This window comes from Tachypleus tridentatus, chromosome 5 (assembly GCF_004210375.1).
Source record: "Tachypleus tridentatus isolate NWPU-2018 chromosome 5, ASM421037v1, whole genome shotgun sequence".
Lineage (NCBI taxonomy): Eukaryota > Metazoa > Arthropoda > Merostomata > Xiphosura > Limulidae > Tachypleus > Tachypleus tridentatus.
In genome coordinates, this window is record NC_134829.1 from 3,202,079 (window position 1) to 3,220,285 (window position 18,207).

At 32.5% G+C, this 18,207-nt stretch overlaps 1 pseudogene across 1 annotated transcript in view; it reads left to right on the forward strand.

The window, feature by feature from the left end:
* Positions 1-6,472, forward strand: part of LOC143251259 (glutamate receptor ionotropic, kainate 2-like) — a 32,079-nt pseudogene extending 25,607 nt beyond the window's left edge. The window contains exons 10-12 of the transcript XR_013028549.1: positions 933-1,155; positions 5,657-5,921; positions 6,161-6,472. The product of XR_013028549.1 is annotated as a glutamate receptor ionotropic, kainate 2-like (transcript). The remainder of the gene's footprint in view (positions 1-932; positions 1,156-5,656; positions 5,922-6,160) is intronic.
* Positions 6,473-18,207: the final 11,735 nt, after the last annotated feature.

Consider the following 18,207-nt stretch of genomic DNA (forward strand, 5'->3'; position numbering starts at 1 on the left):
AAAGCCAGTAACAATTACCAGTTAAACACTAGTCGGGCTATTATTATATATTTTTTTTAATTTTAAGTACTTCGTAAATCAAAATAATCAACAAGTTTTATAATATATACTAGTTTACATTATTTATGATAGGTAGACATGTTCTTCCTGCTCAAAGATAAATTGAACCTTTTTAGGATGTTTAGGCTTAGCATGTGGATTGAATTTATTGTCAATGAACCTGGAACTATGAAATGTATTTAATCCGATATAAAAAACATTGATTCACAAATAATTTTCTTTTACTCATAAAATAATTACTTATTCTTAATGTTGTTCACTGGCTTAAGAAATGTGTATTTCAATTCCGTTTTAGAATCTATATAGATTTCGTAGCTGTCTCCATTACTCACGAGTGAGGTCTACTATTATTACTCACGAGTTAGGTCTACTAAATTTCTTACTATTGGTATCGACTTTCGGATAGTTTGTCTTGTTTGTTTTTTGAATTTCGCGCACAGCTACACGAGGGTTATCTGCGCTAGCCGTCCCTAATTTAGCAGTGTAAGACTAGAGGGAAGGCAGCTAGTCATCACCACTCACCGCCAGTTCTTGGGCTACTCTTTGGGATTGACCGTCACATTATAATGCTCCCACGGCTTAAAGAGCGAGCGTGTTTGGTGCGACAGAGATTCGTACCCACGACCCTCGGATTACGAGTCGAACGCCTTAACCCACCTGGCCATGCCGGGCCCCTTTTTAATGGAGTATTGTCTTTTGTTAGGTTTAACATAACTTATAAATATATTTACTCTGAAGTTTAGAACAAAGAGGATCTCAGTTTTCTAGTTTTCTCCAAGCATTTCCACCGTATAATATATAGAGTGGAAGCCGGGAATGTTTCAGAGAATAGTGTGGACTTTTGGCTGAAATGCTACCATGTTTGTTACCAGGATTCAAAGATAGAGACATATCAGAAAATGTGGAGGTTCATGGAGAATCGACCTTCCGTTTTTGTAAGCTCCTACGAAGAAGGAGTGGAACGTGTCCTCCAAGGTAATTATGCGTTTCTCATGGAGTCCACGGTCTTAGATTACATGGTTCAGCGGAACTGTAACCTTACCCAAGTGGGTGGACTTTTGGACTCGAAAGGATATGGAATTGCTACTCCGATAGGTAAGTTTGATTAGATCGCGAGCAACATTCAGTAGCCGTTTTGGACAACAGTTAACAGTTAAAAACTGTCACTAACCATATTAATAACTGTTACTAGCCGTGTCAGTAACTTGTGGAAATCACTGGTATTAACATTTGTGAACAAGTATTACTTGTCGAAATTATGACTTTTGATCGTCGTGCTGATAGCTAATAATTGCTGTGTTAACAGATGTTAATAGTTGTCTTAACAAGAGTTAATAGTTGTGATAATGACTGTTCATAACCGTGTTAACAAATGTTAACTATAGTACTGCTAACTGCCGTGTTTAAAACTGTTAGTGGTGGTAATAATAAATACTGACAGCCATATTGACAACTGTTAAAACCAGGATTAAGAAATATTAATACTTCTGATAATTACTGTTAATTGTCGTGTTTAAAACTGTTAATATTCGTGTTAATAACTGTTAATAGATGTGTTAATGACGTAGAAACTGTGGTCATACTATATTATTTAACCTGTTTCAATACAAACTTTATATGTCATCCAACTGTTAGAAACTGTGGTCATACTATATTAATTAACCTGTTTCAATACAAACTTTATATGTCATCCAACTGTTAGAAACTGTGGTCATACTATATTAATTAACCTGTTTCAATACAAACTTTATATGTCATCCAACTGTTAGAAACTGTGGTCATACTATATTAATTAACCTGTTTCAATACAAACTTTATATGTCATCCAACTGTTAGAAACTGTGGTCATGGTATATTAATTAATTTGTTTTAATATTAAACTTTGTATGTCATCAAACTGTTAGAAACTGTGGTCATACTATATTAATTAAACTGTTTTAATACAAACTTTATATGTCATCCAACTGTTAGAAACTGTGGTCATACTATATTAATTAACCTGTTTCAATACAAACTTTATATGTCATCCAACTGTTAGAAACTGTGGTCATGGTATATTAATTAACCTGTTTCAATACAAACTTTATATGTCATCCAACTGTTAGAAACTGTGGTCATGGTATATTAATTAACCTGTTTCAATACAAACTTTATATGTCATCCAACTGTTAGAAACTGTGGTCATGGTATATTAATTAACCTGTTTCAATACAAACTTTATATGTCATCCAACTGTTAGAAACTGTGGTCATGGTATATTAATTAACCTGTTTCAATGCAAACTTTATATGTCATCCAACTGTTAGAAACTGTGGTCATACTATATTAATTAACCTGTTTCAATACAAACTTTATATGTCATCCAACTGTTAGAAACTGTGGTCATACTATATTAATTAACCTGTTTCAATACAAACTTTATATGTCATCCAACTGTTAGAAACTGTGGTCATGGTATATTAATTAACCTGTTTCAATACAAACTTTATATGTCATCCAACTGTTAGAAACTGTGGTCATGGTATATTAATTAACCTGTTTCAATACAAACTTTATATGTCATCCAACTGTTAGAAACTGTGGTCATGGTATATTAATTAACCTGTTTCAATACAAACTTTATATGTCATCCAACTGTTAGAAACTGTGGTCATGGTATATTAATTAACCTGTTTCAATACAAACTTTATATGTCATCCAACTGTTAGAAACTGTGGTCATGTTATATATTAATTAACCTGTTTCAATACAAACTTTATATGTCATCCAACTGTTAGAAACTGTGGTCATGGTATATTAATTAACCTGTTTCAATGCAAACTTTATATGTCATCCAACTGTTAGAAACTGTGGTCATACTATATTAATTAACCTGTTTCAATACAAACTTTATATGTCATCCAACTGTTAGAAACTGTGGTCATACTATATTAATTAACCTGTTTCAATACAAACTTTATATGTCATCCAACTGTTAGAAACTGTGGTCATACTATATTAATTAACCTGTTTCAATGCAAACTTTATATGTCATCCAACTGTTAGAAACTGTGGTCATGGTATATTAATTAACCTGTTTCAATACAAACTTTATATGTCATCCAACTGTTAGAAACTGTGGTCATGGTATATTAATTAACCTGTTTCAATACAAACTTTATATGTCATCCAACTGTTAGAAACTGTGGTCATGGTATATTAATTAACCTGTTTCAATACAAACTTTATATGTCATCCAACTGTTAGAAACTGTGGTCATGGTATATTAATTAACCTGTTTCAATGCAAACTTTATATGTCATCCAACTGTTAGAAACTGTGGTCATACTATATTAATTAATCTGTTTCAATACAAACTTTATATGTCATCCAACTGTTAGAAACTGTGGTCATACTATATTAATTAACCTGTTTCAATACAAACTTTATATGTCATCCAACTGTTAGAAACTGTGGTCATGGTATATTAATTAACCTGTTTCAATACAAACTTTATATGTCATCCAACTGTTAGAAACTGTGGTCATACTATATTAATTAACCTGTTTCAATACAAACTTTATATGTCATCCAACTGTTAGAAACTGTGGTCATGGTATATTAATTAACCTGTTTCAATACAAACTTTATATGTCATCCAACTGTTAGAAACTGTGGTCATGGTATATTAATTAACCTGTTTCAATACAAACTTTATATGTCATCCAACTGTTAGAAACTGTGGTCATGGTATATTAATTAACCTGTTTCAATACAAACTTTATATGTCATCCAACTGTTAGAAACTGTGGTCATGGTATATTAATTAACCTGTTTCAATACAAACTTTATATGTCATCCAACTGTTAGAAACTGTGGTCATGGTATATTAATTAACCTGTTTCAATACAAACTTTATATGTCATCCAACTGTTAGAAACTGTGGTCATGGTATATTAATTAACCTGTTTCAATACAAACTTTATATGTCATCCAACTGTTAGAAACTGTGGTCATGGTATATTAATTAACCTGTTTCAATACAAACTTTATATGTCATCCAACTGTTAGAAACTGTGGTCATGGTATATTAATTAACCTGTTTCAATACAAACTTTATATGTCATCCAACTGTTAGAAACTGTGGTCATACTATATTAATTAACCTGTTTCAATACAAACTTTATATGTCATCCAACTGTTAGAAACTGTGGTCATACTATATTAATTAACCTGTTTCAATACAAACTTTATATGTCATCCAACTGTTAGAAACTGTGGTCATACTATATTAATTAACCTGTTTCAATACAAACTTTATATGTCATCCAACTGTTAGAAACTGTGGTCATACTATATTAATTAACCTGTTTCAATACAAACTTTATATGTCATCCAACTGTTAGAAACTGTGGTCATAACCTGTTTATATTAATTAACCTGTGGTTACTATATTAATTAACCTGTTTCAATACAAACTTTATATGTCATCCAACTGTTAGAAACTGTGGTCATACTATATTAATTAACCTGTTTCAATACAAACTTTATATGTCATCCAACTGTTAGAAACTGTGGTCATACTATATTAATTAACCTGTTTCAATACAAACTTTATATGTCATCCAACTGTTAGAAACTGTGGTCATGGTATATTAATTAACCTGTTTCAATACAAACTTTATATGTCATCCAACTGTTAGAAACTGTGGTCATGGTATATTAATTAACCTGTTTCAATACAAACTTTATATGTCATCCAACTGTTAGAAACTGTGGTCATGGTATATTAATTAACCTGTTTCAATACAAACTTTATATGTCATCCAACTGTTAGAAACTGTGGTCATGGTATATTAATTAACCTGTTTCAATACAAACTTTATATGTCATCCAACTGTTAGAAACTGTGGTCATGGTATATTAATTAACCTGTTTCAATACAAACTTTATATGTCATCCAACTGTTAGAAACTGTGGTCATGGTATATTAATTAACCTGTTTCAATACAAACTTTATATGTCATCCAACTGTTAGAAACTGTGGTCATGGTATATTAATTAACCTGTTTCAATACAAACTTTATATGTCATCCAACTGTTAGAAACTGTGGTCATGGTATATTAATTAACCTGTTTCAATACAAACTTTATATGTCATCCAACTGTTAGAAACTGTGGTCATGGTATATTAATTAACCTGTTTCAATACAAACTTTATATGTCATCCAACTGTTAGAAACTGTGGTCATGGTATATTAATTAACCTGTTTCAATACAAACTTTATATGTCATCCAACTGTTAGAAACTGTGGTCATGGTATATTAATTAACCAGATTTAATACCAAACTTGATATGTCATCCAACTGTTAGAAACTATGGTCATACTATATTAATTAACCTGTTTCAATACAAACTTTATATGTCATCCAACTGTTAGAAACTATGATCATGTTATTACACATTAAGTAATCTGTATTAATAGTAAACTTTGTACGTTATACTAGTGTTAGAAACAAAGGCCATATTATATTAACTAGCCTGTTTTAAAGCACACTAACCAATTTGTGTCATCCAAATTTCTTGAACAAAATAGGTTTATTTTTTTTAACACAGGCTCTCCGTGGCGAGATAAAATATCTTTAGCGATCCTTGACCTACAAGAGAAAGGGGTTATACAGATACTGTACAATAAGTGGTGGAAAGGTTCTGGTTCAACGTGTATGAGAGAAGAAAAGGAAAGGAAGGGAAAGCGAATTCATTAGGTGTGGAAAGTATTGGCGGAGTGTTTGTGGTACTTCTATGTGGATTAGCCATTGCTATCACTACAGCAATTCTTGAGTTTTGTTGGAATTCCAAGCGAAACGCCCAAACAGATCGGGTGAGATTTCTCATACCAAAATTAATACATTTGACACAAATCACTCTCTGTAAACTAGTAGAAACTATTGTTAAACTATGAAATATAAGTGTTATCTTTGAAATAAATAACATAATTGAATGTGATTAACCTCTTTGGTTTTAACTAAGTTATACGAGTCATTATTATATAAATAAGATAATTTGTGTAACTGTGTGCTTAGTTACGTCTTTGCAATCAAAGTTTTTTCTCACCATAAGAAACAGAACTGTTTGTTTTGCTCTACTAAGCAATCACTTTGCTCGGAAATGGGAGAGGAACTGAAGTTTGCCGTTAGGTGTCGCGGCTCCCGTCGACGTCCAGCTCTTCGTCGTCAGTGTTCGAAATGTATCCCTGGGACCACCTACGTACCTGCTGCTATGGAAGTGCCACAAGAGAATGGTATTATGCAGATGATAGAGTTGAGAAAATCTCCAATCAAGTTCGAGCTTGAGACTCATAGTTCACGTGTGATAACGTCTGCAGCGAGACTGTCGCTGGATGAATTCTGTTCAGGTTTCTTTAGAATATAGATTAGTGCTTTTTAATACCTACAGAGACCGCTAGGAGCGGCATATTGCAATTGGCTTCCTTTTATTGTGCGTCCACATCAGGTGTGTATCAAGGATCAGATAACAGACACACTTTCCGAACGTTCTTCAGCGTTTAATGTTTTATTTCAAAAAACGAGTTCAGTATACACTTCCATTTATTTTATAATATTTATTTTGCTGTTTCGATTGTTAATACGAAAACTTGAAACAATTGTTAGATGTTTCCTAGAAGACGACTTTATATTTATTTTCCTTAATGATCGACTAGAAAATATTTTAAGCATTCCATAAACACAAAATACCTGTTTCATAAATTATTCTTTTGTACTCTAAAATTATTCAAAATATAAACATGAACTGGAAAATTCCAAATGATTATGAGGGAAAAAAAAATAGTCATAAAGAACTGGTTAGGCATAATTAGGATATTTGTACTTGGCATTTATGGCTTCGCGATTAAATTCATTTATAATGTACATTCATATACAAATTAACATTCTAAAGTAAATTTATTGCAAACTACTAAAGTATATATTGTAATTCAAGTAGCTTGTCTTAGGTCAAAATTGTGCTTGTTGTTGATAGCCGCATGAAACCCCCCGTGGCTCAGCGGTATGTGTGCGCTAAAAATCGGGTTTCGATACCCGTGGTGGGAAGAGCACAGATAGCTCATTGAATAGCTTTGTGCTTAATTCAAAACCAACAACAACAACAGCCGCATCAAAGCTCAATCAGATATGTTGTTGTAAATCTTCATAATGGATGTGAAGTTAATACATGTTAGGATTATATAATTATTAAATTTTTATATGAATTGTACAAACGATAATAGTTTTTAATACTCAATTTGAAGAATGTAGCCCTGAAGACAGCTATTTGTCTGTTACTACTGTACGTCTTGAAGTCGTTAGGACAGTTGTTTGTCTGTTGCTACTGTACATCTTGTAGACCTTAAGACAGTTGTTTGTCTGTTGCAACTGTACGTCTTGTAGACCTTAAGACAGCTGTTTGTATGTTACTACTGTACGTCTTGTAGACCTTAAGACAGCTGTTTGTATGTTGCAACTGTACGTCTTGTAGACCTTAAGACAGCTGTTTGTCTGTTGCAACTGTACGTCTTGTAGACCATAAGACAGCTATTTGTATGTTACTACTGTACGTCTTGTAGACCTTAAGACAGCTGTTTGACAGTTATTACTGTACGTCTTGTAGACCTTAAGACAGCTGTTTGTCTGTTGCTACTGTACGTCTTGTAGACCTTAAGACAGCTGTTTGTCTGTTGCTACTGTACGTCTTGTAGACCTTAAGACAGCTGTTTGTATGTTACTACTGTACGTCTTGTAGACCTTAAGACAGCTGTTTGTCTGTTGCAACTGTACGTCTTGTAGACCTTAAGACAGCTGTTTGTCTGTTGCTACTGTACGTCTTGTAGACCTTAAGACAGCTGTTTGTCTGTTGCTACTGTACGTCTTGTAGACCTTAAGACAGCTGTTTGTATGTTGCTACTGTACGTCTTGTAGACCTTAAGACAGCTGTTTGTCTGTTACTACTGTACGTCTTGTAGACCTTAAGACAGCTGTTTGTCTGTTACTACTGTACGTCTTGTAGACCTTAAGACAGCTGTTTGTCTGTTACTACTGTACGTCTTGTAGACCTTAAGACAGCTGTTTGTCTGTTACTACTGTACGTCTTGTAGACCTTAAGACAGCTGTTTGTCTGTTACTACTGTACGTCTTGTAGACCTTAAGACAGCTGTTTGTCTGTTACTACTGTACGTCTTGTAGACCTTAAGACAGCTGTTTGTCTGTTACTACTGTACGTCTTGTAGACCTTAAGACAGCGGTTTGTCTGTAACTACTGTACATCTTATAGTCCTTAAGACAGCTGTTTGACTGTTATTACTGTACGTCTTGTAGTCCTTAAGACAGCTGTTTGACTGTTATTACTGTACGTCTTGTAGTTTTTTAAGACAGCTCTTTGTCTGGCAGTAACAACTAATGTCATGTAGTCCTTAAGAGAACTGTTTTACTGGTATCACTAAATGTCTTGTAGTTCTTAATACAGTTGTTTGTCTTGTACGACTAATGTCGTGTAGTCCTAAAACAACTGTTCATATGATGGTACTATTAATGTTACGTAGTCCTTAAGACAACTGTTTATATGGTACTGGTCTGTGATTTGTAGTACCATGAATAAAATATTATTTTTTGTTCTAGTGGATATGAAATACAGCTTTTATTTACATACATATATTTGTTTGCTATACAGTTTAATTTTATAGTAACTAGTGTATAATTTGAAATGGAAACCCATATAACCCGAGTGGATCCTCCTTCATGCGCAATCTGGAAATCCGAAGGAAGAAAGGTCCACTTTCGGGAGCGCTCGGGTTATAACGGTTTTTCTTTAAGTTTTATCAAGACTTCTTGGACCTGTGTGTTTTTATGAGTAGTGTATAATTTCTTTAGCCGATAATGTAGTGTGTGCACGTGCACTGCCTTACCTTGAAGTGTTCAGTAGGGCAATTATTTGAAGTGAAATCACATTCTGTTCTTACTTTACTTTAATCTGAAGATATCAAAACATTTTGATTTATTATGCCTTTTCTAATAAGCAGAATCATTACATATAAATTCCATGAACACTTAATTTTAGTATCTTATCATGAATGAACAGGATTGTTCAAATTACAGACGTTCTTCCATCATCAAGTATATTAAATGTTAAATATTACATATTTAATAGCTCATGAAATATTGTCTACACATATAGAACTACATTAGATTTAGCACAACCTAGAGATACAACACTGTCAAAACAAAACTACATCACAACATGTGGAATTAATATTATTAAACAACACCTTCACATACACCACAACCACGAGAAATTATCAAACTAAAGATTACAGACTAATCAGTACCTACATACCTGATAATAACAAACTAAACATTACCTAATTGTCACTACCTGCACACCTGATAATAACAAACTAAACATTACCTAATTGTCACTACCTGCACACCTGATAATAACAAACTAAATATTACCTAATTGTCACTACCTACACACCTGATAATAACAAACTAAACATTACCGAATTGTCACTACCTGCACACCTGATAATAATAAACTAAACATTACCTAATTGTCACAACCTACACACTTGATACTAACAAACTAAACATTACCTAATTGTCACTACCTACATACTTAATACTAACAAACTAAACATTACCTAATTGTCACTACCTACACACCTGATACTAACAAACTAAACATTACCTAATTGTCACTACCTACACACCTGATAATAACAAACAAAACATTACCTAATTGTCACTACCTACACACTTCATACTAACATACTAAACATTACCTAATTGTCACTACCTACACTCTTAATACTAACAAACTAAACATTACCTAATTCTCACTACCTACACACCTGATAATAACAAACTAAACATTACCTAATTGTCACTACCTACACACCTAATACTAACAAACTAAACATTACCTAATTGTCGCTACCTACACACCTAATACTAACAAATTAAACATTACCTAATTGTCACTACCTACACACTTGATACTATCAAAGTTTACTTATTTGTCACTACCTACACACTTGATGCTATCAAAGTTTACTTATTTGTCACTACCTACACACTTGATACGATCAAAGTTTACTTATTTGTCACTACCTACGCACTTGATCCTATCAGTTTATTTATTTGTCACTACCTACACACTTCATACTATCAGTTTACTTATTTGTCACTACCTACACACTTCATACTATCAGTTTACTTATTTGTCACTACCTACAAACATGATACTATCAAAGTTTACTTATTTGTCACTACCTACACACTTGATACTATCAGTTTATTTATTTGTCACTACCTACACACTTCATACTATCAGTTTACTTTTTTGTCACAACCTACACACTTGATACTATCAGTTTACTTTTTTGTCACAACCTACACACTTGATACTATCAGTTTACTTATTTGTCACTACCTACACACTTGATACTATCAGTTTACTCATTTGTCACTACCTACACACTAGATACTATCAGTTTACTTATTTGTCACTACCTACACACATGATACTATCAAAGTTTACTTATTTGTCACTACCTACACACTTGATACTATCAGTTTACTTATTTGTCACTACCTACACACTTGATACTATCAGTTTACTTATTTGTCACTACCTACACATTTGATACTATCAGTTTACTTATTTGTCACTACCTACACACTTGATACTAACAGTTTACTTATTTGTCACTACCTACACACTTGATGCTATCAAAGTTTACTTATTTGTCACTACCTACACATTTGATACTATCAATGTTTACTTATTTGTCACTATCTACACACTTGATACTATCAGTTTACTTATTTGTCACTATCTACACACTTGATACTATCAGTTTACTTATTTGTCACTACCTACACACTTGATACTATCAAAATTTACTTATTTCTCACCACCTACACACTTGATGCTATCAAAGTTTACTTATTTGTCACTACCTACACACTTGATACGATCAAAGTTTACTTATTTGTCACTACCTACACACTTGATGCTATCAAAGTTTACCTATTTGTCACTACCTACGCACTTGACACTATCAATTTACTTATTTGTCACTACCTACACACTTCATACTATCAGTTTACTTATTTGTCACTACCTACACACTTGATACTATCAGTTTACTTATTTGTCACTACCTACACATTTGATACTATCAGTTTACTTATTTGTCACTACCTACACACTTGATACTATCAGTTTACTTATTTGTCACTACTTACAAACATGATACTATCAAAGTTTACTTATTTGTCACTACTTACACACTTGATACGATCAAAGTTTACTTATTTGTCACTACTTACACACTTGATACGATCAAAGTTTACTTATTTGTCACTACCTACACACTTGATGCTATCAAAGTTTACTTATTTGTCAATACCTACGCACTTGACACTATCAATTTACTTATTTGTCACTACCTACACACTTGATACTATCAGTTTACTTATTTGTCACTACCTACGCACTTGATACTATCAGTTTACTTATTTGTCACTACCTACACACTTGATACTATCAGTTTACTTATTTGTCACTACCTACACATTTGATACTATCAGTTTACTTATTTGTCACTACCTACACACTTGATACTATCAGTTTACTTATTTGTCACTACTTACAAACATGATACTATCAAACTTTACTTATTTGTCACTACCTACACACTTGATACTATCATTTTACTTATTTGTCACTACCTACACACTTGACACTATCAATTTACTTATTTGTCACTACCTACACACTTGATACTATCAGTTTACTTATTTGTCATTACCTACACACTTGATACTATCAGTTTACTTATTTGTCACTACCTACACACTTGATACTATCAAAATTTACTTATTTCTCACTACCTACACACTTGATGCTATCAAAGTTTACTTATTTGTCACTACCTACACATTTGATACTATCAAAGTTTACTTATATGTCACTATCTACACACTTGATACTATCAGTTTACTTATTTGTCACTATCTACACACTTGATACTATCAGTTTACTTATTTGTCACTACCTACACACTTGCTACTATCAAAATTTACTTATTTCTCACCACCTACACACTTGATGCTATCAAAGTTTACTTATTTGTCACTACCTACACACTTGATACGATCAAAGTTTACTTATTTGTCACTACCTACACACTTGATGCTATCAAAGTTTACTTATTTGTCACTACCTACGCACTTGACACTATCAATTTACTTATTTGTCACTACCTACACACTTGATACTATCAGTTTACTTATTTGTCACTACCTACACACTTGATACTATCAGTTTACTTATTTGTCACTACCTACACATTTGATACTATCAGTTTACTTATTTGTCACTACCTACACACTTGATACTATCAGTTTACTTATTTGTCACTACTTACAAACATGATACTATCAAAGATTACTTATTTGTCACTACTTACACACTTGATGCTATCAAAGTTTACTTATTTGTCACTACCTACACACTTGATACTATCAGTTTATCTATTTGTCACTACCTACACACATGATACTATCAAAGTTTACTTATTTGTCACTACTTACACACTTGATGCTATCAAAGTTTACTTATTTGTCACTACCTACACACTTGATACTATCAAATTTTACCCATTTGTCACTACCTACACACTTGATGCTATCAAAGTTTACTTATTCGTCACTATCTACACACTTGATACTATCAGTTTACTTATTTGTCACTACCTGCACACTTGATACTATCAGTTTATCTATTTGTCACTACCTACACACATGATACTATCAAAGTTTACTTATTTGTCACTACCTACACACTTGATACTATCAGTTTACTTATTTCTCACTACCTACACACTTGATACTATGAAAGTTTACTTATTTGTCACTACCTACATGCTTGATACAATCAGTTTACTTATTTGTCACTACCTACACGCTTGATGCTATAAAAGTTTACTTATTTGTCACTACCTACACACTTGATGCTATCAAAGTTTACTTATTTGTCACTATCTACACACTTGATACTATCAGTTTACTTATTTGTCACTATCTACACAATTGATCCTATCAGTTTACTTATTTGTCACTACCTACACACTTGATACTATCAAAACTTACTTATTTCTCACTACCTACACACTTGATGCTATCAAAGTTTACTTATTTGTCACTACCTACACACTTGATGCTATCAAAGTTTACTTATTTGTCACTACCTACGCACTTGACACTATCAATTTACTTATTTGTCACTACCTACACACTTGATCCAATCAAAGTTTACTTATTTGTCACTACCTACACACTTGATACTATCAGTTTACTTATTTGTCACTACCTACACACTTGATACTATCAGTTTACTTATTTGTCATTACCTACACACTTGATGCTATCAAAGTTTACTTATTTGTCACTACCTACACATTTGATACTATCAGTTTACTTATTTGTCACTACCTACACACTTGATACTATCAGTTTACTTATTTGTCACTACCTACGCACTTGACACTATCAATTTACTTATTTGTCACTACCTACACACTTCATACTATCAGTTTACTTATTTGTCACTACCTACACACTTGATACTATCAGTTTACTTATTTGTCACTACCTACACATTTGATACTATCAGTTTACTTATTTGTCACTACCTACACACTTGATACTATCAGTTTACTTATTTGTCACTACTTACAAACATGATACTATCAAAGTTTACTTATTTGTCACTACTTACACACTTGATACGATCAAAGTTTACTTATTTGTCACTACTTACACACTTGATACGATCAAAGTTTACTTATTTGTCACTACTTACACACTTGATACGATCAAAGTTTACTTATTTGTCACTACCTACACACTTGACACTATCAATTTACTTATTTGTCACTACCTACACACTTGATACTATCAGTTTACTTATTTGTCACTACCTACGCACTTGATACTATCAGTTTACTTATTTGTCACTACCTACACACTCTGATACTATCAGTTTACTTATTTGTCACTACCTACACATTTGATACTATCAGTTTACTTATTTGTCACTACCTACACACTTGATGCTATCAGTTTACTTATTTGTCACTATTTTACAAACATGATACTATCAAACTTTACTTATTTGTCACTACCTACACACTTGATACTATCATTTTACTTATTTGTCACTACCTACACACTTGACACTATCAATTTACTTATTTGTCACTACCTACACACTTGATACTATCAGTTTACTTATTTGTTATTATTTCTACACACTTGATACTATCAGTTTACTTATTTGTCACTACCTACACACTTGATACTATCAAAATTTACTTATTTCTCACTACCTACACACTTGATGCTATCAAAGTTTACTTATTTGTCACTACCTACACATTTGATACTATCAAAGTTTACTTATTTGTCACTACCTACACATTTGATACTATCAAAGTTTACTTATTTGTCACTATCTACACACTTGATACTATTAGTTTACTTATTTGTCACTATCTACACACTTGATACTATCAGTTTACTTATTTGTCACTATCTACACACTTGATACTATCACTTTACTTATTTGTCACTACCTACACACTTGCTACTATCAAAATTTACTTATTTCTCACCACCTACACACTTGATGCTATCAAAGTTTACTTATTTGTCACTACCTACACACTTGATACGATCAAAGTTTACTTATTTGTCACTACCTACACACTTGATGCTATCAAAGTTTACTTATTTGTCACTACCTACGCACTTGACACTATCAATTTACTTATTTGTCACTACCTACACACTTGATACTATCAGTTTACTTATTTGTCACTACCTACACACTTGATACTATCAGTTTACTTATTTGTCACTACCTACACATTTGATACTATCAGTTTACTTATTTGTCACTACCTACACACTTGATACTATCAGTTTACTTATTTGTCACTACTTACAAACATGATACTATCAAAGTTTACTTATTTGTCACTACCTACACACTTGATACTATCAGTTTATCTATTTGTCACTACCTACACACATGATACTATCAAAGTTTACTTATTTGTCACTACTTACACACTTGATGCTATCAAAGTTTACTTATTTGTCACTACCTACACACTTGATACTATCAAATTTTACCCATTTGTCACTACCTACACACTTGATGCTATCAAAGTTTACTTATTCGTCACTATCTACACACTTGATACTATCAGTTTACTTATTTGTCACTACCTGCACACTTGATACTATCAGTTTATCTATTTGTCACTACCTACACACATGATACTATCAAAGTTTACTTATTTGTCACTACCTACACACTTGATACTATCAGTTTACTTATTTCTCACTACCTACACGCTTGATGCTATCAAAGTTTACTTATTTGTCACTACCTACACACTTGATACTATCAGTTTACTTATTTGTCACTACCTGCACACTTGATACTATCAGTTTATCTATTTGTCACTACCTACACACATGATACTATCAAAGTTTACTTATTTGTCACTACCTACACACTTGATACTATCAGTTTACTTATTTCTCACTACCTACACACTTGATACTATCAAAGTTTACTTATTTGTCACTACTTACACACTTGATGCTATCAAAGTTTACTTATTTGTCACTACCTACACACTTGATACTATCAAATTTACCCATTTGTCACTACCTACACACTTGATGCTATCAAAGTTTACTTATTCGTCACTATCTACACACTTGATACTATCAGTTTACTTATTTGTCACTACTTACAAACATGATACTATCAAAGTTTACTTATTTGTCACTACCTACACACTTGATACTATCAGTTTATCTATTTGTCACTACCTACACACATGATACTATCAAAGTTTACTTATTTGTCACTACTTACACACTTGATGCTATCAAAGTTTACTTATTTGTCACTACCTACACACTTGATACTATCAAATTTTACCCATTTGTCACTACCTACACACTTGATGCTATCAAAGTTTACTTATTCGTCACTATCTACACACTTGATACTATCAGTTTACTTATTTGTCACTACCTGCACACTTGATACTATCAGTTTATCTATTTGTCACTACCTACACACATGATACTATCAAAGTTTACTTATTTGTCACTACCTACACACTTGATACTATCAGTTTACTTATTTCTCACTACCTACACGCTTGATGCTATCAAAGTTTACTTATTTGTCACTTCCTACACACTTGATACTATCAGTTTACTTATTTTTCACTACCTGCACACTTGATACTATCAGTTTATCTATTTGTCACTACCACACACATGATACTATCAAAGTTTACTTATTTGTCACTACCTACACACTTGATACTATCAGTTTACTTATTTCTCACTACCTACACACTTGATACTATCAAAGTTTACTTATTTGTCACTACTTACACACTTGATGCTATCAAAGTTTACTTATTTGTCACTACCTACACACTTGATACTATCAAATTTTACCCATTTGTCACTACCTACACACTTGATGCTATCAAAGTTTACTTATTCGTCACTATCTACACACTTGATACTATCAGTTTACTTATTTGTCACTACTTACAAACATGATACTATCAAAGTTTACTTATTTGTCACTACTTACACACTTGATGCTATCAAAGTTTACTTATTTGTCACTACCTACACACTTGATACCATCAGTTTATCTATTTTTCACTACCTACACACATGATACTATCAAAGTTTACTTATTTGTCACTACTTACACACTTGATGCTATCAAAGTTTACTTATTTGTCACTACCTACACACTTGATACTATCAAATTTTACCCATTTGTCACTACCTACACACTTGATGCTATCAAAGTTTACTTATTCGTCACTATCTACACACTTGATACTATCAGTTTACTTATTTGTCACTACCTGCACACTTGATACTATCAGTTTATCTATTTGTCACTACCTACACACATGATACTATCAAAGTTTACTTATTTGTCACTACCTACACACTTGATACTATCAGTTTACTTATTTCTCACTACCTACACACTTGATACTATGAAAGTTTACTTATTTGTCACTACCTACATGATTGATACAATCAGTTTACTTATTTGTCACTACCTACACGCTTGATGCTATCAAAGTTTACTTATTTGTCACTACCTACACACTTGATACTATCAGTTTACTTATTTGTCACTACCTGCACACTTGATACTATCAGTTTATCTATTTGTCACTACCTACACACATGATACTATCAAAGTTTACTTATTTGTCACTACCTACACAATTTGATACTATCAGTTTACTTATTTCTCACTACCTACACACTTGATACTATGAAAGTTTACTTATTTGTCACTACCTACATGCTTGATACAATCAGTTTACTTATTTGTCACTACCTACACGCTTGATGCTATCAAAGTTTACTTATTTGTCACTACCTACATACTTCATACTATCAGTTTACTTATTTGTCACTACCTACACACTTGATGCTATCAAAGTTTACTTATTTGTCACTATCTACACACTTGATACTATCAGTTTACTTATTTGTCACTATCTACACAATTGATCCTATCAGTTTACTTATTTGTCACTACCTACACACTTGATACTATCAAAACTTACTTATTTCTCACTACCTACACACTTGATGCTATCAAAGTTTACTTATTTGTCACTACCTACACACTTGATACTATCAGTTTACTTATTTGTCACTACCTACACACTTGATGCTATCAAAGTTTACCCTTTTGTCACTACCTACACACTTGATACTATCAAAGTTTACTTATTTGTCACTACCTACACACTTGATGCTATCAAAGTTTACTTATTTGTCACTACCTACGCACTTGACCCTATCAATTTACTTATTTGTCACTACCTACACACTTGATACTATCAGTTTACTTATTTTTCACTACCTGCACACTTGATACTATCAGTTTACTTATTTGTCACTACCTACACACTTCATACTATCAGTTTACTTATATGTCACTACCTACACACTTGATGCTATCAAAGT